The 25,739-nt window shown below is 36.9% G+C and overlaps 1 protein-coding gene across 1 annotated transcript in view; it reads left to right on the top strand.

Moving 5' to 3' along the window:
- The window catches only part of LOC131692668 (limbic system-associated membrane protein-like), a 360,515-nt gene that overhangs the window by 319,034 nt on the left and 15,742 nt on the right, over positions 1–25,739 (top strand). The gene's annotated exons all lie outside the window — the stretch shown is intronic.

The raw sequence follows: 25,739 nt of genomic DNA, 5'->3' as shown, positions 1-25,739 counted from the left end.
TTATGCTTGCCTTTCCTGTGTACGTACACGGTGTACGTACACGATGATTAAACCTAAGTTCCCTAGTAACAATTGAGGTTTTATGGTAGTTTTTTAGCCTCTCATAAAACTTAGATTGCGTTTGTAGCATACTATAAAACTTCAATTGTTACTTGGGTTGGCACATCGTTCGCTTGGGTTCGGTGTTCGATGTAAACCCGTACACAAAGGCAAAGCATGTTTGAGGTTGAACGCGTACACGAAATTTTGTACACGGGTGCAAACTTGTCGATGTTCGTGGGAAGACTGCTGCCCATTAATGAATCGTCGGAATAGGAAATTGTTCTCGCTGAGTCGTTGCCATCCGTCGGTTTACATCAAGTAAATGAATTACCGAATGTGAAGGGGAGGCTTCTCGATTTGGCGTTCGTCAGTGAGTCAGATTGCGTAGAGATCATTGATATGCCAAATTTTATTTGAAAAATAGACCATCGCCATAAACCATTTGTACTGAAACTTAATTTATATGGAGTTATTACTCTTAAACATGATGCATTTGACTATGTAATTTTGACTTGACTTGACAACCGTTGCGATTTTAGAATGCTTAGTAATCAAATTTAGGATGTCAAATGCGATATGCCACTGGACTCAGCGTCCACTATTGACGCAGTATCTATCCTAAACGATAAACTCAATGAAATCATAATGGAAAATGTACCCCGTAAGCGCATTTGGCACAATATTGGTCAAACCCAACTGTGGTGGACTTCCGATCTTTGACATCTCAGCAATCGTGTACGAAAAACTCGGAGCTGCTTCTTCAGAAACAGAAATCGCGAGAACAAAGAAAACCTTCAACGCATCGCAACGTTTTATAAGGAATGTCAGAACGCTAGTTACAATAATTACATAATACGGTTTACCATCAAATCTCAAATCAATTCCCTCATTATTCTGGAATTTCGCTAGAAGCCGTAGAAAAGGTACCATCCACGGTTTTTCACCATGTAAAGGAGGCTGACTCTTCAAAAGACTGCCAATCTGTTTGCCGAAATATTTCAGAGTATTTTCAATACAGAAGCGCACACACCTAGCTCTAGCACTGGGATCCGCATTGTTAATTATGACCTGAATCTCCCATCATTAATAGTCGGTCTAGAAGAAGTTTACGTAGCACTTACAAAAGTTGATAACTGTAAAAGATGCTGAACCCGAGCAAACGAAAAGTCCATAATACCCCCATTCTCATGGGGTTTGACATGGGTGTTTGAAATGGGTTCAACCCATGAAAACACCATCACCATGGTCCGGTTGATCCCATATAAAATACCATATGTTGGTATATTTATGGGTTACGGAGACCATTTTATGGTGTCTTGATGGTTGTGAATTTTGGTACGGACCATTAGAGTGCCCAGAAAAATAACGAATTTTTGAAAACTCAATCGGCCCACCCCTGAGTCGATTCCTAGTCCCCCCAGGAGTACTTGCTCCAAATTTGAAGCAAATCGGACAAGTCTAGCTACCGGACCAACGTGCCTGAAGTTTGTATGGGATTTTTCGACAATTTACATGGAGAAAACCCACTAACTCGCATTTTCGCCGATAGGTGGCACTATATGCATCGTATTATCACTGTAAGTGAAAATAAGAAAAATAATTTAATTGCTTACAACTTTGTCGAAGACTGTTAGTCAATCCGGCTTTGGTAAAAGAAGTTATTAAACTTTTAACGAAGTGATTAACGAAGTGATGTCCAATCCGGGAGATATTCACAACATAAAAAATTATCGTGGAATTTCAATCTTAAACGTTATCGCAAAAGTGTTCGCAGGCTTCGTTCACAACGCTTTGTATAGAGAGTCACATACTGAGTTTCAGCAGGGTTTTGAAAAATAACGCTCAACAACAACTAATCTCATGTGTTTTGTAAATATAGTTATGGATCGAGAAACGGCTAAAAGTTAACGCGATTTACGTAGATTTTTCAAAAGCCTTCAACAAAGTTCCATATGATCTAGCAATTGAGAAGCTGAGGCGACTTCTATTCCCTTTCTGGGTAACATGATGGCTACATTCATACCTGTTGAATCGTTTCGTGCATGCTATACTGAATGCTTCAAACTCAGATTCATTTCAACTATCTTATGGAGTTCCTCAAGGCAGTATACTGGGACCGCTCATCTTCATACTGGTTGTGAATGATCTACGTCTTCATTTAAACTGCGACAAAGTATTGTATGCATCCAAAATCCGACGGGTAATAAAAGCTATTTAAATGAAGCGGCTGAATTCATGTGGTTTCCGGAGGAATGTTACAGTATTGGGAAACTAGTTGTAAATTTCAATCGAATACTGCGAGTATCGACATCAGAATTCTTGGATTTGCCTCAGAAGATTGTATCTTTTGGTTTTGGAACCATTTGATAACAGTATTTTGTGCATCATCACTAGATGAAGCAAATCAAATTTGGTAGCGAATTCTAATTTTCATATTGAAGCAATAACTAAGAAAGAAAGATTAGTCATCGAGAAACCAAATTTTTATATAAGAAAATAAGGCCGCTTAAGAATCTGCATCAATGTTCAATAGATGATTTTTTTGGTATGTTGATATAGACAGAGTAACAGAAGTCTTATGGATAGAGCCTTTGCTTCGTCTAAACAGACCACCACTAGAATTTTGATAACTAGTTGGAGCAGAGCATCGATGTTTGCTTTTAAAATAAAAAAATCTGAAAACCACAAATTAATCTTTTATGTAAGCAACATCAGAAATCAGAAGTGACTAGCTCAAATGAAATGTTCCTCATGTAGATAAGAAATTTGTGCATTGCCGTGATTTGTCTTTTCATCATTTTCCTGGTTAGAAGGATTAGGGAAGTGGTAAGATTAGGGATAAGGAAAATCACACAGAGCACAGAGGCAATACAGACATATTTGTCACTATTAATGGAATAAAAAGCACTTCTCGAAGAGCGGATATATCAACACCCCGGAGGGATAACGAGAAGTCAAAACGAAAACACCACGAAAGAGATATCGTCATTTAAATTCGGCTAAACTGATTTAGGTTTATAAACTCTCACCGTGACTTTTTGGAAGCCATGAAGAATTTCGCGCTAAAACGTATTCAGAGTTGGCAGCACCCTCTAAGATTTTAATGAAACTTTCTGTACATGACGACTTTGTCACAAAAAGCCACTTTGCATACTCTGTTGTTCCAAAAATGATCTAGACTGTCTTTTGAAAAGGGTCAAACTTTTTTACCATTTTTTTCAAATGGTTATAGTCTAAAAACGACAAATCGTACAAAAAAATGTCGTTGAAGTGATTTTCACAAAATTAGTCAAATTTTTAATAAAAATATAGAAAAAATTCTTCATCGACTCCTTCACTGAAAAAAATCTATTTTAAAAATTTGAAGTCGATTTACAAAAAAAACTATCTTTGATTTGGAAGAAATTTTGTTTTAACATAGGTAATTTTGTTTCCTACCTACCGTCAAAAATTCAAGTTGGACACTTTCCAGGGAATTGAATTATTTGAAAAAAAAAATTTCCTTTGCCAAACAGAATTGTGTTTTTTAGTGCATTTTTTTCAAAAACTATACCAATGAAAGTTATAACCATCTCTGAATCCAATTTCCCAACTGCTAGTTGCCTGATTTTTTCAAAAATCAATTGAAATTTCTATAATAAATATTCAATGTGCAGGCTTTTGTTTGTAATTACAGTTTTCAATCTTCTTGAAATGCTAACTACTAGTTTTTGTGTGTATTTAACTTAAATTTTATCCATTTCTTCTAAATAGTAGTTTCTAAGTTTCTAAGTTCATTCTTATTATAATCCGGATAGTTTCGCACATTTTATCCAAATACTCCCATTTATTTTTCTAATCAGTTAATAAAGCAGGTCCGCAGTGGGGAATCCATTCAAACATTCACATTCAAACAATTATAATTTTACTCTAAACGTTTTTTGCACGCCTTATGCTTTAGGTTCTTCTCCTGATCGAATTTCCAATATCCACCATTTGTTAGTAAAAGTACCATTTTATGGAAGCTTTGCTTTAAAATTTATTTTAAGATATTCATATTAAAATACACATTCTGATCCATCATTCCATCAATGAAGACCACATTTCTAGCACTTCTAGTGGACATATAATACCCCATACAAAAAAGTCCACTGTCTCTGTGATTGGCTGCTGTTATAAGGCTTTCACGTCCAGGTCTGAGTTCGATTTTCTCCAGCTATTTGAGTCGAAGATATTGAATTTGAACTCGTAGACAAAGTTTATAATCTTTCCAATATTCCGATAAAATGTTTCAATGTTGTTTAGTAAATAAAAAATCAATACTTTGTTCTTCTCATTGATGAACAGCTTATTGCTCAGAACACATGCATTGTAATCGTCCGTTCTCCATAAATTACGAGCCGTACCAGAGCAAACTTATACTTTAATGCTATGATTCAATTTATTTGTCATGTAATAATTACTAAATTTTCCCATTTTTTAATTAAAAATCGTGTATCCCTCATCGTAAATTGCTTACAGTTCAAGGTTTTCGCAATATCTGCACTACGTTTCGCCACATCAAAGCTTTTAATGACATTTTAAATAATTGGACGCAACCTTTGAACAATATCAAAGATTTCATGAAGTGATTTACCTTCATTTTGGTGCGTAATAATTAGTTTTCGTCCCATAATGGCAGCTAGTTTACTTTTTTAACCATAATGTTAATTTGAGGGAATTGCTTAAACTAGTGTAGAGAAAACTGTGCCAATAAACACTTTTCTGTAGTCATAAAATCTATTTTTCTAAGTAAAACAAAAAAAAAAGAAATAACAGATCTTAAAATTGACAAATTAATTGACTTTTAAAAAGGGTACGAATATGAAATTGTGCCATTTTCACACCAAGTAATGATTTTTTATGTGTAGTGTACGGAAACTTGCACACTTTAGATTACAAATGATAAGAAAATGACAGATGATGAATCTACTTCCACATTTACGAAACAATGCCTATATTAAAAAGCGCAAAAATTTATTAAACAATACAAAACATATACACTAGAGGTGTACAAATATGAGATTGGTCACTGTATCCCGCATATAAATCATGTTGGGACAAAGTAAAACATTCTTCTAAGGAACGCTCCGATAAAAAATGCAAAAGAGCGCTACGCCACCGACAACGACCAATTTCTACGTTTTCTTGTACACTAAAGAGCGAGAGTCTGACCGTTCCATTGTGGGAACATCTTCTAATGTGCCTATAAATTTGCGAAAGAGGAAAATCAGTTTTCTCTCATAAGCTTTCTCGTAAAGGCCTGAGAGTGTCCCTTGAAAGGTGCTGATACAAAACTTAAGTAAGTGGTTCCTGGTCTCGGTAATCTTAGAACCTAGCAGGAATTTCCACATGGGATATAAACAATCCCAAGTGTCCCTATATTTCAGTCTCTACATTTTCCACCACGATTAAAGTTCAGACGAAACAAGTACCCGACGCGAACAACCGTGAACAGTATATTACTTCGTGGTGGGCAGAGATTGCTTAGAATTGCACGCGAAATTTTTCCAATATACGCGACGCTACAAATGCAAATGAAAAACTTGATGAAAGCTGAAAAACGCGATTATTGGCCCCGGTTCGTCGACGGATTAACGAACGGATCATCAGTGATACAATGTTTTGTCTGGTGGCTAGGGCCTACGTTGTGTATTCGATTAATCCTGTGATTGGAACACATGGAACGTTCGTCATATGATGACAGCTATGCATCGCTTTTATGCTAATTATTATGACAGCAGTGGTGAGTGCAATCATAAAAGATGCTGTGCTGCCAACATTCACCCCATAAAAGTGATGGTTTTATATTTACCTATCAACGACCATGCCCACATCACTACAGTTACATGAGGCTCTCCATTTGATGAAGCATGGAAAGAACTCTTTGCATTTCCTGGAGAAAACATGGGAGTTTTTGAGTACTTAATCTGAAAAAAGCAGATTACGTTAGTTTGAGTTCTTTCGCAGTGCTCCATTCCGGGTAATGAGAAGGCGGAAACTTGGATTAGAATGATGAATGGTTAGGTATTAGAAGGTGATATTTATGATAGAAGGTGATATTTATGAAAGATCGCTTCAACGAGTTTTTAAATATTTCTTCTCAGAAGAAGTTCAGGAATCCCAAAGGTATCAACAAACCTTGGTCCAAGAGAATTGATGAGGGTCATGGCTTCATTCGGGTGATATCTCGGGTCATGTACAATCATTGTACGTTGAAGGCCCATCCCCGGCGTATTGAGGTCGTGGAGGGCGGTCTCTACACTTTTGGTGGCGGTTATCACAATATTAAACATGTTGTCTGGTCGTGCGCTAAGTATTCTAGTATCAGATCTCCGTTAAACGAATCCCTTCGGCCTCGTTCCAGTCCAGTCCGAGATACTATACCAAATTCGTGCCTGTTACTTTTTGCATGTAACAGTTGGGCAATTGGATTCTGAGATGATTATGACTTTCATTGGTTAAGTTTTCGATAAAAATATGTACACTGAAAAAATAAATTCAGTTTGGACAAGGAAAAGTTTTTTTTCAAATTACTTTTTTTTCTTAAAAGTGCTCAACTTGAATTTTTGACGGTAGGTAGGGAGCATAGTTACCTATCTTGGAACAAAATTTCATCCAAATCAAAGATGGGTTTTTTTGTAAATCGACTTTAAATTTTTAAAATCGACTTTTTTCAATGTATAAGTCGATGAAAACTTTTTTCTATATTTTTTTATTCAAAAATTTTCCTAATTTTGTGAAAATCACTTCAACAACATTTTTTGTTGGATTTGTCATTTTTATACTATAGCCATTTGAAAAAAATTAGTAGAAAAAAATTGACCCTTTTCAAAAGACAGTTTAGATCATTTTTGAAAAATAAAGTATGCAAAGTGGCTTTTTGTGGCAAAGTTCTCATGTACAGAAAGTTTCATTAAAATCTGAGATGGTGCTGCCAACAAGTGTTGTTCAAGTTGGCACGAAATTCGTTATAGTTCAGTTTATAACGATTTTTCGCCAGAAATTTTTTCATACAAAATAGCATATCCTTGAGTTTTAGCTTTTTGTACATAGGTTCATCTATGTTTGGGGAACCGAAAATCTGGATACGCTTTTGCATTACTGCAGGGTAGTTACATACCAAATGATATGAAATTTCGCAACCGGATTCACAAAGATCACACGAATAACACTCAGCATGCTGAATACTGCAATTATGCTTGGAAAAACGCAGCAAAACCTTTAACATTTTCGGTCTCACATCCGACAGAAAAGTTTTTGCTTGAACGCAAGTTTGCAAGCTACGCCAATGGTTGGTATGTTCGAATGCAGCCCAAGAACGAATCTTGTGCTTTATTAAACTTATCCATAACGATGGGACTGGTTCTGGCCAGCGAAGTTAGCCGACGCGCCGTCTGTAGCTAATTCGTCGGCCCATTCATTTCCAGTAATACCGGAATGACCGGGTGTCCCTAAATCTTACATTTAAATTTCTCGTCCAATGGAAGGTTTCAGTAAGAGTAAGTAAGAGGTTGTTCTACAATTCCACTGAAGACTGTTATGCTCTATCTCGAACCGTTAAATAGAAAAATGTTAGATCTTGTTAAAATTGGAACCGTTCTGGCTTCTTTTGAAATGAACAGAAGGGCCTTGCAAAGTACAACAACTTTCCTAAACATGTTATGAGGCTAAGTCATTTAGTTTTAGCAGAAAGTTGAAATTCCTGCCAAATTTACCAATCTCTCTGTTGAAAAGTTAGTGTTTGCGCACTCTATGCGATCACAGGTAGAACTAAATCTTTTAACTAAAACATGACTCTTATTATGTGCTACAATTCTTATGAACATACTATTGAGCTAAATCTAACCATCTATTTCACAAAAATGTATAGTTCGTGGGAATCGAGTACTGATACACAAACATGCATTGCTAGGTTCCATTCAAAACTGACTCAGATATCACTTCGTTAAAACTTCAATAACTTCTTTTAACAAAACCGGATTGACTAGCAGACTTCGACAAAGTTGTAGACAATCTATCTTATTTTCACTTACAGTGATAATTCGATGCATACAGTGCCATCTAGTGGCGAAAATGCAAACTAGTGTGTTTTCTCCTTGTAAATTGTTGAAAAATCCCATACAAACTTCAGGCACGTTGGTCCGGTAGCTAGACTTGTCCGATTTGCTTCAAATTTGGAGCAAATACTCCTGGTGGGACTAGAAATCGACTCACCCCTGAGTCGATAGAGGTCATTTTTTCTTGTCACTCTAGTGCACATGTTCGTATTGGTGCTGATATTATACATTTAATAATATTATAACTTTTGGTGGACCCAATAAATCAATTTTAAATTGAAGCATTTACTAAAAATTCTGCACCCAAATTACTTACCACCCCACTACTCATTGGGCCACTATGTTTTGTTACGATAGTAAGGAATAAGCTGATTTTACACTTCAATTACTATCGCTTTTCTAGCTGAAAAATACACGCAACATTTCAGGAAAGACCATCTGAAATATTGAGACCAATTTGTGGAGTCGGTCTGCCAAAAAAAAAAATATGTAGAAGACTCTTTTCCGAATATTTTGACTTCAATCAGCAGTTTGCTGCAAACAACTCGCTCCCCACCCCCCAAACATCATCCCGCAAGTTCCACAGTAAGTCCTTCCGTCAACAAAGTTTCCAGAACGCCAAATCTGTGGCCCCGTGTCGGTCAGAAGCCAGCGTAAACTTTTCCTACTTGAACTTACGTTTGCCAACGGATCTAGTTTATTCAGCGTTGGTTTTTTTTCCTGCTGACTCCAGCGCCATTAGAATGTTGAATGTTTATGTTTACCGGTGGCTATGGCTGTGTTGTTGTTGTGACAGGGAGGGAGACAAGCGGAAAATTCTTCATCATTCTCAAAGTTTTGGTCTATTTTTACGTTTCGTGTTGCCTCGGGAATTTATAACAAGGCTGTCGAGCAACGATAGGGAGATTAAATCCGGCATCGCGAAGCTAGAGGAAACTGGAATACCTAATTTGCGAAAGTATAATTGTGCATATAACTTTTTGGCCCTTGCGGTGGAAAGTTATCTTGGCTCGTGGATGGCGGCGATTCAACAGTTGGGGCTCACAAAGTTTGCTTCCGGGTCATTGTTTATGTATGCGTGAGTTGAAATCCCGGCGCTTGACAGCGGAACCGGAAGATTAACTGTAGGCGTGAATTCTAAATTTATTGGCGAAAATAAAAAAAATGTCTAAACAACGCTGAGCACAGATTTTGTTATTACGAATTAGGACTAATTAATTAATATGTATGCTTACAAAATCACGCCTACGACGACGAAGGATGCTAATCTAATAAACGTCACTCGCTAAGTACGTTTCAGCCAGTCTAATTTTGAAGCCGACGGAAAGCCAGTGACAGCTCGCTGGTGGTAGGTGGAAAATTTTATTATCTAATCAGATTAAAGCATCACGCTAGGCTAGCTTACGACACCACGTCTTTCAACTTCACACGCGCAGTGATTTATCAGATTTCCTTCCGTTCACATGAGGCGCGGTGAAGCAAAATAACATCATTTTTCTTCCGCCATATAGCCCCATTTAAGCCTATTCATTAGGTTGAAATTTTGGGATGATCAAAATGTACCCGAATCACGATTTTGTTTGAATTCACAACCACAATATTTGAACCAAACTTTACTTTCGCAACCGAATCGCATCATAAGTTTGCCTGACACGTTGGAAGCTTTCAAGAGCAGCTAGATAATCACGCTTTCCATGGTTTGCTATCTCCGTTTGGAAGGCCTCCATCTATCTGAAGGACACGCGGATGTGTTCTGCTCAAGAGGGCCGGAAAGCATTTGCGCTTCGCGGGACGCGAATTCCCGCAGGCGTCTTCAAGCGACCGGGGAAAGACTCACTGGTAAACTTCCTACATGCGTCAGCGAGCAAAAATATCACCGACAAGGAAGCTACTGCATGAGAGCCGGTGTGGGAAACACAATATCCTTCCCCAGTCAGTTGATGCTTCCATCTGCGGAATAATCCGTTGTAGCATTAAAAAGTAATCGTGTATACTCGCACGCCCGTGAAGCTTGAAGTGGTTGATGATGACACACATTTCATGTTGTCAGTCCCCAACCCGTTCCTGTTCGTTCGTTCCCGGTCTTACTTAGTCCTTAGGGCAGTTGTGTCAGTCATCATGGCTCGTGTTAGGGACGTGTCACAGCAGGTTTCTCATATTTCACTACTTCTGCAAACTTCCGGTGGTACCGATGCCTCCGGAAGCGGGAGCGGATAGCCAAGAGCAAGGTCGTACGTTAAGCGACATTGAGCTAAGTGAATAATGTTTTGTGTAGTACAAGTAGGCCTTTGTAGGGTCAGTCCCCGGTTGCCTCTTCACTTCAGCGGGCATAGTTCAGGCCCTGTTTAAGAGGTATACTGTTTATCTGGTACAAAAACAATTTGGTTCCAGGCGGGTATTTGTTCTTTTATGGCCCTTACTAAGTGGATGTCTGTTGGTATACTATGCTACAAATAACATATTCACTATATCTGTACGAACCGCTGTTTAATAGTTACATGTTAAAATTCACTGGGTCAGGTCAGCATTGTATAGAGTTTATATATTTTGTGGACCTGAATAACATTTTTTTAATTCGGCCCATAGCAGTAAATTTACGGAATCGTGGATCTATGATATGTTTACAACATGCAAAACCTTAAAAACGTGGATAAACCTTAGAAACGTATTATGAACGTCTGTAAATCATTGGCTGTAAGTTCCATGGTTTGATTTGGTTTCTTCATTAAAATCCCCAAATTTCCGCGATTTTCAAGAATTAGTTCAAAACCCAATGGCCGATTTGTGGAGATTTTAAGTCGCTTTGAGAACTAATTAAAGAAGTTGAAATAGCTTCATTCTATTCTATTTATCAATCGAGGCTGTCGATCAATTTTTAGCCGACCGAATCGTAACGCGGGTGACGTCGTGAAAACTGTAAAATAGGTTTTAATAATAGCCTTAAGATTCAAGTGCGTAAATGCATGATGATTTAAAAAAGAAAATCTGCAACAAGTTTTAAAAATCTGCTTTCCAAAAATGATTTTAGATAGACAAAGTAACGAAATTCAGTTGAGTCCGACGGGAAAGTTCGATTGAGGCTGTCGCCATTTAATTTCAAGCTTCCCCACAAGCAATTAACTGATTTACTCACCTCTCCAGTTAACATTTTGATGATGTATAAATTTCTCAGAGCATTTCACATTAGATGTGCAAAAATGTGTATTATTAAGACGAATTCCACCCGCCCGTAATTCGCATTGCTGTAAAGATATAAAGGAGTCACGTATGGTTTGATTGATTGATTGAGTGATTCTGTAACTTTTATACATGCTAATTCAACACCTTCGGAATTTTTGGTTGGTTCTCAATAATTTTGGGTTCTGGTCGAATTTCTCAATTTTTATATTTTTGAGCCGGGTTAGGGCTTTTCATTTTTTATTAACTCGAGTTCGGGGCCAGGTTTTTTACCTTAAAGGTACCTCCACCGCTAGATCTAAATTCCAGTTCTATTTTATACGAGAACAAAAAATAGGTCATAAAAAAGAATAAAATATGATAAATCCCAACATTTGATGTGCAACATTTCGTTTTCAAAGCTGCTGCCCTGCTAAGCCTTAGGGCGCGCACTCTTGGGTAATGGATAAATTTGGAAGATCTGAGCGAGTGTTCGAGTGTTTTGGCGGGCAGCTGGTACGGGTGTTTCTACTTTCGATGGGGAGACATATTTTTTCAGCTGGTGGAAGACTCATTTGATCTTGGGCATAGTGATCGATTCACACGATTGGGATCAATGGACTGTCATCTACAAGAGATGATCAGACTGAAGGTGGGTGTTTTTATCTCTTACCCTGCTCGAACTGTCGCTTTGGCTCGTGAAGATGGCGAGTAACACTCGTCTATAACGAATCGGATTCGCTGTTTTCAGAAACAGGGACGACAATCTAGAAATGGATAGAACCTCTTCCTTAAACGTACTGTTCAATCACTAGTTAATGTTCAACTAGCCCAACATAATAAACTGAAACACATAGTTTTTTAAGAAATCCAATCCACGCTAACGAAATCACCAAACACCTAGAAGTAGTTTACATGCATGTAATATTTATTTTTCAATAGTGCAGAAAGTCTATATTATTTAGATTTACTCCGCCCAAACATTATCAGTGCAAACTAAAAATAATCTATATTTATATTCTACCTCCATCTCTCTTTGCTTGACTTATTTTTCTTTAATTACTGTATCTTAAATCAGATGCATACTAACACTCATGAACACAATAAATTGCATATTCTCTCATATACACTCACAATCTCTCCCATTCCAAACATACAAACGCTCGTGACCATCGCGATAACACAAACCTGGTCACAAACGCGAACCTGCAATTGCGATTTTGCCAACATTAAAACATCCCGGTAATTAAGTGAATGTTTTAGCACTTATAAATTTACAAACGCGGTCTCAAACATTAACCCATCGTACAGTGGCTCGGCTTAGAGCAAAAGGTGGACTAAAGTCAAAATTTTGTCGTATTTGTTCAAATAGGACGGTTTTATGGAATTTTGGCACGTACAATTCGTTTTTGATATCAAAATACATTAAAAATAAACATTTTCTGTTCATTAGGGTGGCTCAAAAATAATTTTTTGTCGAAACGGTTCATAAATTATTTTAAAAGTAACTGTTGCGCACTAGATTCGTTTTTCGATATTAAAACATGCCAAAAAACGAAATTCTCACTCATTAGGGTGGCTCAAAAATAATTATTTTGATGTAATTGTTTATAAAATTGTTGATTTGTAATGATCGTGCGCGGAATTAGGGTGGCTCAAAAATAATTGTTTTTTCCTAACATTTAATATTTTTAGCAGTTATGTCTGTACACTGCATTTATGTTTAATATTTGAACAAATTAAAAAAAAAACACTAGTAAGGGAGGCTAAAAAATTATTTTGTCGTTAAGATTCATATTTTTTTTTGCTAATTTTAGTACGCCACATTTATGTCTGTTATCAAAAGTGTTAATTTCCATCCCTAATGGTGCTTTAACATGATTCTTATATCTTCATGATTCAAATAAGATAATTTTGGATAACTTTAGAACGTTTAATTTATTTTTGCTGTAAATTGATAAGCAAAAATAACCAGTAGATTGGCTCACGTATAATGTTGTTTTCGTCATGGTTCGAATTTTTTGCACACCTGACTGCTTCAAACAGATTTTTTTGGGTACAGGAATTGAGTAAATGTTATATGTTAAAGTATTTCGGGGTTACCATAAGTCTACTCGCAGACACTAGAAAAGTATTAAAATGATGATGGCTTAATATCGCATCACACCACATATGATTTATTCAAACAGATTTTATTTTACTTGGGTTATTTTGAGATACTGAATCGATTGTTTTACAAAAGGTTGAACAAACGATAATTTAAACAGATACAGTTTGATTTAAGGTTGGACAGAGGAAGCGCAAAAATCGAAATCGAAAAAAGCAATTTTTTTTCCACACCGTGTGTTAGATCTTCATAAAAATCAATCAGCTTATGTAGAATGTTGTTACAGTACTGCTGATTTATTTTTATGAAGATTGAACACACGGTGTGGAAAAAACTGCTTTTTTCATTTTAGATTATTGCGCTTTCTCTGTTTAACCTTAATGTCGATAAAAACTCTTATGTTTATTCATATATTATTATTATGAATTAGTAGAGCGTATTTTACCATTTGTCCGAAGTTTCTAAACAGCACCCAAACGTCGGACAAAAATTAAAATGCATTCTACTAATTCTTTAAAAACTGACTAAGCCGTCAAAAATAATTACAAAATTGCTGTGCATGTCTTCGTGTCATTATTCTAGCTTTGAAATAATTATTGAAAATTGATATCAATAATTACCACGCGTCTCCATTTGCAGTTTTTTTTTTAAATTTTGATTGCTTATCGCAAGTTTACGCAGAATTACCATGGGCTCATGTGAAAGAGAAAATGAAAAGCTTTCAAATGAGTGTTGTACGATAGTGGGTATTTGCGGGCGTCGCAGTTTTTATGGCTTTAGAAGTTCGTATTTTGTTAATTATAACGACAAACAGCTATTTACACATTAAATAAACAAATTAATAACACATTTATTGTAATTTTACGATGTAATTTAATCAAACGAATAATTTTGCTGAAGCAACCTATGACATAAGAACAACTGTTTCTTCGAAATATTAAAATAACCGGATAAAGTCTCTGTGGGCAAATTATGCGAAAAACCTTGGAGTTGCGCCCTTCTAAAAGCTATGAAAAATCCATTTTTCATGCAAATAGCTCTTGCCGAATTGTCTCCGAGTCAGAGGCCAATACAAGAAAAATATTGATGAACATATCGAGTGACCTTCATATCTGGACTTAAGTCCGGGCTCGTCCCACTGGGCATCGCTCGCGCGATCATGAATCAGTCCCGTGCGGAAGTCTCTATCCTCGATCCTAGCAGTCTAGCCTCATGCGTAGACCAATCAACAAATGCCACTCATATCCACTGGACAACACGTTCCATGGCGACATGACCGGGAACTCAAGTTAAATGGGAGCACTCACTCTCTTCTGGCTTCTGAACCCGTATTCTGAAAATTAAGTATCAGATTAACGGTCCGCGCTATCATCTAAAAGCACGTGAATATGCGAATGGGCATAGGTTAGAGAATCGAATTTATACGCGCGAAATCGCATACACGCAACAAACACGTTGACATACAAATGCTTGAGCCTTTCGCGATCATCCACGCAACCTACACCCACGATTCCGCAAACAAGATAACATCCCGGTGCACCGGTGATAAGGTGAACATCTCAGCACTTATAAATTTTCAAACGCGGTCACCTGCGCTCGCACGATCATGACCGCACTTCCGGAAGTCTCTATTCTCGGTACCAGCAGTCTAGGTTCATGACCTCAATTGGACCAATTAAAAAAAAGAAAGCTCTCATATCCACTAGACAACACGTTCCATGGCGACATGACTGGCAACTCTAGTGATATAGAAAAACCCACTTTCTTCTGGAATCTGAACCGTACACGAAAAATAAAGTAGTAGATTCACGGTCCGCGCGCGATCATTCTAGAACACAGGCGAATATGCGAAAGGCACACTGTTATAAAATAAAATTTATACACGCGAAGTTACGAACACGTTAGCACACGCGACATAAAAACACACACGCGATCGAACAAGTTAACGTACAAATGCTCGAGCCCTTCGCGACGATACACGCGATCGCGAAATCCCTACGCCCGCACATACCTGAACCGTACAATGAATATCACATTCAGAATTACGGTCTGCTACATTTGGCCTAAAGCAGTGTTTTAGTGGTTGACATTTTCCGTCTCTTCTGCTATTGTAGTATGTGATTCTGACAGGGAGCCCTTTCGAGAATCTAGCTCTACAGCTCCAGTAGGACAACTCTCGAAAAAAAATCGTTTTCAAAGCTAGTGATGTAATTTTGATACCAAGTTTTTTATGTAAAATAATATTAAAAAATAATGTTGAAGGAAAGAATCAATAATTGTTCTACGATTTACAACAATGTTTTCTGATTCAGTGGCGTAGCCAGAAATTTGAGTGGGGGAGAGTGCTTGATGAAAATTGTTTTTTGAAAACGCTAAAATTTAATGGATTAGTGTGTGTTCAGAAACAAAATTAGTCTAACTTTGCCTTTTATATTTGTTTAATAATATGTCAATAAAGTCAACGAATGCAAATACAAAGTTCAATTTAAAAGTGCAATAAATGTTCAAAAACTTTCTAACGGTCAAGATCACATAATTTCGAGATCATCAATTTTGAAGGTTTAACAACTTCGAAGAAGCTTTCCAACCTAAAAAGCTCATATTTTGATATAGCAATTTTGGTGATGAAAACTTCAAGAAGTGATCAATGAGAAGTAACTCTTCAAAAATAGTAAGGGAGTTGGTGTCTTCAACAAAGTTGTTGATAATATCAATATCATAATATCATCTAAAGAACTTTGCAGAAAATATGAAGGCTACAATACATCGAGATACAAAACAATATTCAAGAAATTTTCGTAAAGCCGTTCTTTTCAATAAAACCAGACTTTAGTGTAGACTCTTAAGTCTAGTTTTATTGAAAAGAACGATTTTACGAAAGTGCGTATTTTATTGTTTATACACAGCAGAAAAGTTTTATCATTAACAGTAACATCAGTACAACTTGCTTTAAACGTTTTGTTTCACATATTGTCGGTGTTAAGTCAGCCCGGACTAAGTCGCAGAACCTTAAATGAGATAATCATAGCGCTGGATAAAGAATTTCTTCAGCTACATTCGACTATTGGCTGATTTGAAATATGTTACAATAAGCAATAATTATAGCAAAAATTAATTTCAAATTATAATGTAAAGAATGCTGCGATTCAAACTCTAAACTCGTTATTCTGGAAATCAATACAATGCCACTCAGTCCGGTCCGACTGATTTAACATCGACCATATAGTCTAATATATTTCGATAATCTGAATACACGGAGTTGTCTTCTTCAAAATTATTTATGGAATGTGTTCAACAAAGTTTTTTCTTTATTTTGATTATAGAGGCGCTAACCTTAGGATCTTTCGGCTCTTTTTCAGGTTAGAAAAATTTCCAGCCTTATATGCGGGGATTGGGAATCGAATCTAGGGAAGATGCGTACTAAACAATCAACTTACCAACTACGCCCGCTCCATTCAACAAAGTCGTTTGAAATGGTATTTTCGAAAACTTTACTGAAGACATTAACTCTCGAACTAAATTTGTTCGAAGAATATAATAACTTCTAGGAGGATTACTTTCCAAAATTATTTTATTCGAAGATGCGCTGCTTTACGTTGTAATATATTTCAAAGATGCTAAACATCCAAAGTTGACAGTTCCTAAGTAATAGGGTCATGACCATTAACAATTTTTTCGAGCAGTAATTTAACTTTTATTCACTATTAAAGCTCGCAAATCCAAATCGAGTCCTCGTATTCAACATTTTATTACACCATTCAATTGAACACTCAAATATACACCATTAATAGCCACTAACTTGAAATATTTTGAAATTTTTATTATTTTCAATCCTGTCTATTTGTATAATTATAAAAATCAAATGCTCAAAAAAACCGATCCTGATCCAACAAAGAAAGAAATTTATCATCATTTTCATTCTATTTTACAAAATATAATTATCGTTGTCAATCATATTGAGTTTTTGTGTCAACTCTACGCACTCTCAAAAATATACATTCCAGAGAAAAATTAAAAATCATCTAATTTTTATGTGAGGAAATTTGTGTTTAGAGCACGTCAACGTAATCAAACTTCGCTTCCCATTTGAAGCATTGTCCCTCATGCATATTTCGGAAAATCCCTTCCAAAAGAACTCATGATAATTTTACAACCATGGGACCTCGGCTAAGAGTTCATTAACCCTCAAAAAGGCAACCGGGTCTAAGAGGCCCGGCACGTTACAATTTTTTAGTTACAAAAAAATGTGTATGCAGTATAAGCTTGGGCATGGAAATTTTGATAAGTAGCTTTGAAATCTATAACAAAAATAAAGAATTGTGAAATTTTCATCTATGGAGTGATGCGCAGCTATGTTTGAATTTTTTACATGCACAAAAAGGCAAGCCGGGTCTGGCAGGCCCGGTGTGCATGCAATACTAGGCTACTACTACTACTAGGAATACCACGGGTTTTATACATTAATATTTATCTGAAAAAAACATTTGGATGAGTTCATCGTCATATTAGCAGGAATTTTTTCATGTTTTGATTGATTTTATCTTTTTACCTTTTCTTTTAAGAAAAAAATCTTGAAAGTTTGAGCGAATTCTATACATTTCTTTTATAAGAAATGTAGAAATAGCATACGATAATGACGTGTGTCATATTTTTTTGGGTAAATACTTTTATTTCACTCACTGTGGTCTACTTGACAATTATTTGGATACAACATAACCTAACTCTGTCGTTATTGTCTATTTGTTGTCTATTCTTTCTGTTATAGTTTTCGTAATAATTCAAATTGTAGGATCTAAAAACAAAAAAAATTGAAATGGCTATAAGACGATATGCCCATGTTTTCAATCGTCTCAAAGAATCTGAAGTAATGGAAGAAATTCGAGCAAATTCAACAGCAGACGATTCCGAAACTGATTTGCAAAGCGAGGAAGAAGATGTGAATGATATTGCTTCCGATGATGAATCTGATGTAGAAAAATATGAATATGTACTCCGGTTATGCATCAGAAGAAATTGATAGCAGCCCAGAAACATTTATTGGTCGTGTTCAATCGAAATGGAGCTTAGAACCAATCGACAGTCGACGTGATCTTCCGAGTACTACCCTTTTGGAAAAAAAATTGAGCTTTTTACATTCATCGCCTTATACGCTGAAATCGGGATTTACTGCGTGTTCGTACTCATCATCCTGTAATTCCGGAACCGGAAGTCGGATCAATTAGAAATTCAACAGCAGCCAATGGGAATGCTGTACCTTTCATTTGAAACCAAGTTTGTAAAAATCGGAAAAGAATTCGCTGAGAGATAGGTATGACATTATCTTAGGAACTTGGTAAGTTCCCCCGGGGCATCAAGAATCGCCATAGCTGGCCAATGTGGTCGAAGTACCCTCGGTGGGTCATTAATGATCTAGACATGCAAAGCCAAGTAATGTTGCACATATTTTAATATATATTGCATCATTTGGACATCATGGTGGTATCAGTTTCTATGGAAATTTGCTGTGTGATTGTACTCTTCAACACCTAACTCCAGAACCAAAAGTCGGATCAATAAAAAAAAAATCAATAGCGACCGATGGGAAGGCTGCACCTTTCATTTGAGACTAAATTTGTACAAATCGGTCCAGCTACCTCAGAGAAAAATCGGTGAGATTGTTTGCCACATACATACATCCATACATACATACATACATACACACACATACAGACATTTTACGATCTCGATGAACTGAGTCGAATGGTATAAGAGATTTGGCCCTGCGGGTCTCGGTTAAAAAGTCGAAATTTCGACCGATTGCATAACCTTTCTATATGAGAACGGCAAAAAAGGAGCTTGAATTTAGACGGGCCTTAGAGGCCCGGCTTGCCCTTTAATGTTAGGATTTTAGCTTGCCTTCACAAGGGTTAATAAGATCCAATTCCCACTATTTTTCAAAAGTCTACGTGATGTAGATAGAGTTGATTCTTAATGTAGTGTTCAGACAATATATTTCCAAAAGTATTATTGTACCATATTTAGTTAAATTAGTCAGCATTAGGTTTTTTTTTCAATCAAAATATTTTGTTTCGGGTGGTTAACTTTGGAGGTTCTCATTTAATAGTGAAAGTCTGCCAGTCAGATAGGATTGCCACGCCTCCGAGTATGACCCGGATCCTACCGATTTCGGGAACGATCCCCGGGTTTTACATAAATTTCTCCGGGTCCGGTGAGACGATGGATAATTTCGAAGTTTTTAAGTTTTAATTCTTTGCAAAATGCAGTGAAAATCACATTTTATCAGTCCCCAAATTTGTCAGCTTTTTGATCCGACTTTGTCAGTCAGCCAGGGTTATGAGGCTATATATTAAAGATGAATATTTTAATAGCTTCGGTTAATCAAAAAGTAATAAACCCTATTTTGTCAACCTAAAATACACCAAGGGCCTGATAAAAGCGTTATGGAGTTATGGAGGAGAGCAATGCTCGTTCGACATATTCTCCACAGCGAGTGTGGCCGGCGCTGTTACAAAAGTTTTGCAAAAACAAAAGAATTTTGGTAATTTTCCAATCAACTTAGTTCATTTTCGTACAGAAGAAATGCAAGAGAACGTTCTTGTCCCTTTTGCACTCATTAGGTAATAAAAGCGACTAAAATGCTTTAAGATGTCGAAAAATCTCTTTGATTCCAATTACTGTCCGATTTCTCTTAAAACCTACACTCCTTCCTCCCCCTCGTCTGTAAAAATCTCCGTATCAAAGCCTCTCCGGAGGTGGCAACCCTACATCCAGATGGATAGTGGATAAACAGTCGTTCCTAAGTATGATATCTCTTAGTAAAGTCTGCCCGTCATTGAAGGCGGAATTCTGGCATCAGCCAGCGGGTTTTAGTGGGATAACGGGGAATTGAATAGGCATATGATCTGTGTATTGCAGAATCATCCAGCTTGCCACGCTGCTCAATGGTAAAAATTTGGACACATGCATCAGAGGATCTTTTCTATCATGGAAATAAGTTTTTAGTATTGGTCATACAAACAACGATAAAATCAAACTTTCCGGCAGGCACTAGGCGAGCCAGCTCATTCAAGAGGTTCTACGTTGCAAAATGCTTACAGTGGAAGCATCCCTTGACTTAAATCCGACAGCGCAAGGTGCTAAGACACTTTACGCTTGTCCGGGGCGCAGACTCAGGTGATCCACATTTGAATAAAACCCCAAAACATCCTGACTCCTGCGGTAGAAGACAAAGGGTTAAGTCGTTGGAAAATATGACCCTATTTATTGTTTTTCTAACCATTCTTTCTTCACTCACCCCAACGATTTTTAATAAAAATATTTAAAAAAACGTGTATTTCGGCGTCTCATAATAAATTTATATCTCGTTCGATTTGAACAAACTGTTGAGAAAATTTTGTTGCTTCCTGGTTCTGTTAGAGCCAGCACGAATCTTGTCTTAGAAACAGACGAGACTGTTACTTTATTTCTAGCTTTAGCGATCTGGGATTCTTGCCGTACTGATCTGTTAAGAGCAAGAAGTAATGCTCCCGTCAAATACGGTGGCTATTGACTTCGGTTACTTTTGCATAAGATCGAGCATTCGTTATGTGGAACATTTGCTGAAGGGGAAAATGGAGCTTAACTTTTAACAAATTGACCCAAAACAAAACCATTAAAACTTAAAAATCGTGGTAGTAGATGATAGCGGTATAATCAAGATTTCTACATGTGAGCATGCTTCTTAAAACTTGTTTAATCATATTAAAATGTGAAAATTGAGTATAACCTGCAAGCGTCAAAATTGGAATAAGGTTCTCCAGTATAAGCATCGCTTATAAAGTTCTGACACGAAAAAGTCGGCAAGAATGAATCTCCGATATAAAACCGGTTAAAAAATCGTTCGTAGAAAAATCATTCAAAATTAGAAGTCGGTTAGTGCGAATTACTTTGTAAGAACCGAATAATTGTTGTTTAACGATTCTTTTACGGAATGTTTTTTCAAAACGAGTTTTGCACCCTTTGGTCAGAATTTCACGCTTGAAATTTTTATTCGATTCGTACATTCTAATATATTTAAAGCGAGTTTTACATTTTCTGTTCTTTTGCCTTTTATTTTTAGTCCGTGTTTGTTCATGGTTAAGAACCTCTCCAAGGGTGATAGTGCATCATATTTAGGGAAAAATCGTACTTCACATAATTTTTTTACAAAAATCAATACTTTTTGAATTAATCCTGATAAACAGATGTCTTCCATTTAATTCCATCTGTCTTAATAGGATAGATCTGAACCGTTACAGTCATTGAACTTTTTCTGTAAAAAAACGTGTTTGTTTTTAAATTACCCTAACTCAAAAAAGTATACTTAAATCTTTTAGTTCTATTGAATGGTGTGCTCACATGTTTTAATAAATGAGTTTAAGTAACCTTTTAAAAGTAATTTATTTAGAAGTTAGCGTTTTTCACCGAACATTTCTCGAAAATCTAAATAGTTAATCTTTAGATTATTCGTCTGGACATGCTGCATAATTTTTGTTCTTTCGCTCAAAAAAGTGAATAATAAGTATCACCAATATTATCATCGAAACTATGCTAAATTATCTTAACCACATCACTATTAAATTGTAGCGAAATGATAGAAGATAGGGATAAAGTGTCAAAGAACCAATTGTACAGAATGTGAAGGGATATCAAATGTACAATCGCAATGATAAATTTTATTGAAAAATCACGAAACTCGAGAAACACTAAAAGTAGTTTAAAAGTCACTTAGTACTCAATTAATTCATTTTGTGGGTTTTGATGTAAGTACCAATTCCTCATTTAAATTTAATTTTTTTTGTTGATATCAACGGGAAAACTGATCGAAATGGTGAGTTAAACGAAAACAATTATGTTAAAAAATTACTTCCAGAAGCAAGATTTGAATCTGCAACCCTTAGGACTCCGGTCCAATGCACAAACCTTTATGCTATCCCTGGGCTATGATGACGTTCTAGGAAGAACTGTTAACTGGGCAAGGGACCGGAAATTGACAGTCTCCATTAGCTCTGTCACCCACTGCAGCACGATGGATTATGATCTAAAAAATTAGACAGCAAACGATAATGACGGCAAATGGCCTTGGTATCTAGCGGGGAAATTAAATAGATTTTATGTGTTGGGTAGGAGGCGCAGTTATGTGTGATCTCGCTCTAGATGCAGTACGATCACTGTCGGCAATACAATAATCGTGTGTTCTTCCTGGGACGTCATCATAGCCCAGGGATAGCATGTGCATTGGGCCGGAGTCCCAAGGGTCGAATTTTTCACATAGTTGCTTTCGTTTAGCTCATCATTTCGATCTGTTTTTCCCGTTAAATAGCAACAAAAAAGTCTTACTTTGTACTCTTAACGAAATGATATTTGTACTTAATTCGGTAGGAAATTTTCTTTTAAGCACTTACGAGAATTCAGAAAAAGTTTAATAACGAAATTACAAAGACATGAGAAAAGATAGAAATACGATGTAAAAGAACAAATTATGGAATTTCTTGAAGTGCTTGATTAATAGTTAATGATATGTTCATTATTCATTATTTTGAGAAAATTAATAAAAATCACATAAAAAATAATAGACTACTTAAGTACTAAAAGACAACTAAATTCTATAAACTGATTGATATGATGACTTGATTTAGTAAGACATTTTCGCTTTTAAATGGGCTTAAAAAAGCAAGAATGCAAAATATAGGTGTACACGGGGCTATTCTGACCTACCTAATCAAATCACCCTTTTCGGTGAATAAATTTATTGGTCGAAGGTCCTAATAGTTAGTTTGAAACCTCAGCTACATTTTGGACCAACACAAATTAATTTGCACCACTGTATGGCAGCGCTAGGCGATGATTTACAAAACTCTACGTTTTTCCATCCTCCATTCCATCTTTTTTTCACAATGTGGTGGTAATTCAGACCTCCCTGCGGGGCAATTCAAACAGGCATTTTTTTACAAAGGAATTATGGTAACCTATGAAATCTTTATTGGAGAAAACCCTTAAGAAGCAAAAATAAAACAATCATTTGTGTTACAAAAAAAATTATCTGGTTAATCACAGCTGTCGATTGGCGCATCATGTATTTTCTTTGCTGTGGCATGGCAATCGTGTACGTGCAGATGCAAGACGCTGAACGGTGGGTTCATGGAATTGGCCGAAATTAATAAATTTGTATCCGCTTCGATCGCATGGGATTCCCTTCCAAACCCATCATTGGATTACGCCACTGACTAGAATCGCCTAGTAGAAAAATCCCATCAAACCACCAAGAAACAAAAGATCTGAACAGTAATTGGCTCAATTATTCACAACAATCGCACTCGGTCTGGTAGCGAACATTAGCCTGAACCAGAAAAAAAAACCGACCGAATTAAACTTAAAAATTCAGTTCCATTGGCTTGAGCCCGCAGTAGAACCCCCGGAGACGGCTGGAATTAAATGATCATAAATAATAAAAAATTTACCTCACAGCTACTACACTAGCACCGACACAACCCGCAGTCAGTCAACAGGTCGGTGGTCAACGCGGCAATGCTTCCCGTCTGCCAGGCAGGGGAGTACATGGGTAGAGCTGATTCGAAGGAAGCTTTTAAAGGCCAAAACCAGATGAGAGGTGATTATTTTCCATTTTTAATTCATCCTCCCCGGGCCGGGACTGCAAGTGTGTCCGCTTTGCTTCACGTTGTTGCCAGGTTACACTTGTCGACCGGTCTGTCGTCGTTTGGTGTGGGAGGGTTTGCCGATTATCTTGCCAGCCCGTCGTTCTGTCCAAATCCCTGCCGGTGCTGGAACCGGGTCAACGCAGACGGTAGGAGAATACTTAATCGAAAAGGATTACCCGAGGATGTGCTTAACTTGTGATTCAAACTCCGAATGGAATCGATTTTACTACACACTGACTGGTCCGTTCCCGGAACGGTTCGATTCGTTTGCATTGGATTTAGGTGTTCTTTGTCGGTTCGTACGAGGGGAGCGATGTGACGATCGTGTTTGAGCAATGGTTGCACATCGAACGGAAATTGCAGGCAGCTGAATGGAAAATATTGCACGTTGAACTTCCTGAAGTCGAGGAGACATGTGAGCTTTCGGTTCTCCGTAAGTAGGAATTATTATGATTTCCTTTGGTTAGGCACTTTTATATCCTTTTCAATAAGAAGGAAGAAAAAATCTTTTCTCGATGTTGAGGCAAATCCACCTCCGTACGGCGAATTCAAGCATTTGATATTAAATTTAAACAGTTCGACGCTTGAAATGAGCAAGTCAATAATGCATAGCTATCAATATAGACGAACAGGATGGAAAAGGCAATCAAGGGCTGTTATTGCGTTGTTATTCTGCTTATTGTCTCCCTCAAGGAGCCTTTATAATTACACAAGGTTCGCTATTGCTGCTGGTGCTATTGTTTGTGAATCGAGGCCGAAGTTAGCTGGTAGGATCCGGTGAAAGCGCAATCGTTACCGAAAGCAATATCCTGTTGCTACACCCGCCAAGAAGTGGAGCGTGTTGACGCGTGAGACTTGATTAATTATTCCCCACTAATTCCGGTCCGATCTAATTGCTCTTCATTATCGTGTTGGCGGCCACGCCCCCCCCCCCCCGGACACGCGCTCTCCTGGCTAAATGAATATGTATATTGGAGGTTCGTTCGGAAATTGTTGGAAAATGGACGAGTCGGAAAGTGTGAAATTTCATGCAATATTAATCGAACATTTTCGCTTTTGATTGAACGCACGACTTAACATTTTCTTCACCTTTCAGTTACGGTTAAAGTAACGAATAGGTTATTAAAGTAGCGAGTATAGATTACTAAGATTTTAACATTGAAGGCTAACTTAGACCAGAAGGCTTATTGAGAATCTTAAAACATGTTCATCATATCCTCTTGTAGTGTGGGTTCAATTGGATTGATGGCAGTTTAAGGATCATCTTGATAAACCAGATTTAAAAAAAAATATTCGATTTATCGACGACTAGGAAAAACGAAAAATATATAAATTGACAAACTTTAAGTCTCTGTAATATGTCTTAATGAACTAAAATAATTAACCTAACGAAAAAGAAGACGGTAACGAAACTGTGTTAAATTAATGACGAAATTAAAGTGTTCGATAAAATAGCTGAAGCGACGAATCATTGCTAAAATCGGACTGATGGCAGCCTAGTTAGTGTTGCGCATTTTGAACAACAACAATATGTCTACGATCCTATAAAATAGGTAGTCTTAATCAGAGTCGTAGCTTGGTTTTCTGTCGCCCTTGGCATAAAGATACATGAAGCTGGCAAACTTATCCTGACAACAGAAGAAGTATAACTGAAGCAAACTGGATGTGCAGGACTTTCAC

The sequence above is a fragment of the Topomyia yanbarensis genome, chromosome 3, assembly GCF_030247195.1.
Source record: "Topomyia yanbarensis strain Yona2022 chromosome 3, ASM3024719v1, whole genome shotgun sequence".
Lineage (NCBI taxonomy): Eukaryota > Metazoa > Arthropoda > Insecta > Diptera > Culicidae > Topomyia > Topomyia yanbarensis.
This window is presented reverse-complemented; position numbering and strand designations above follow the sequence as displayed.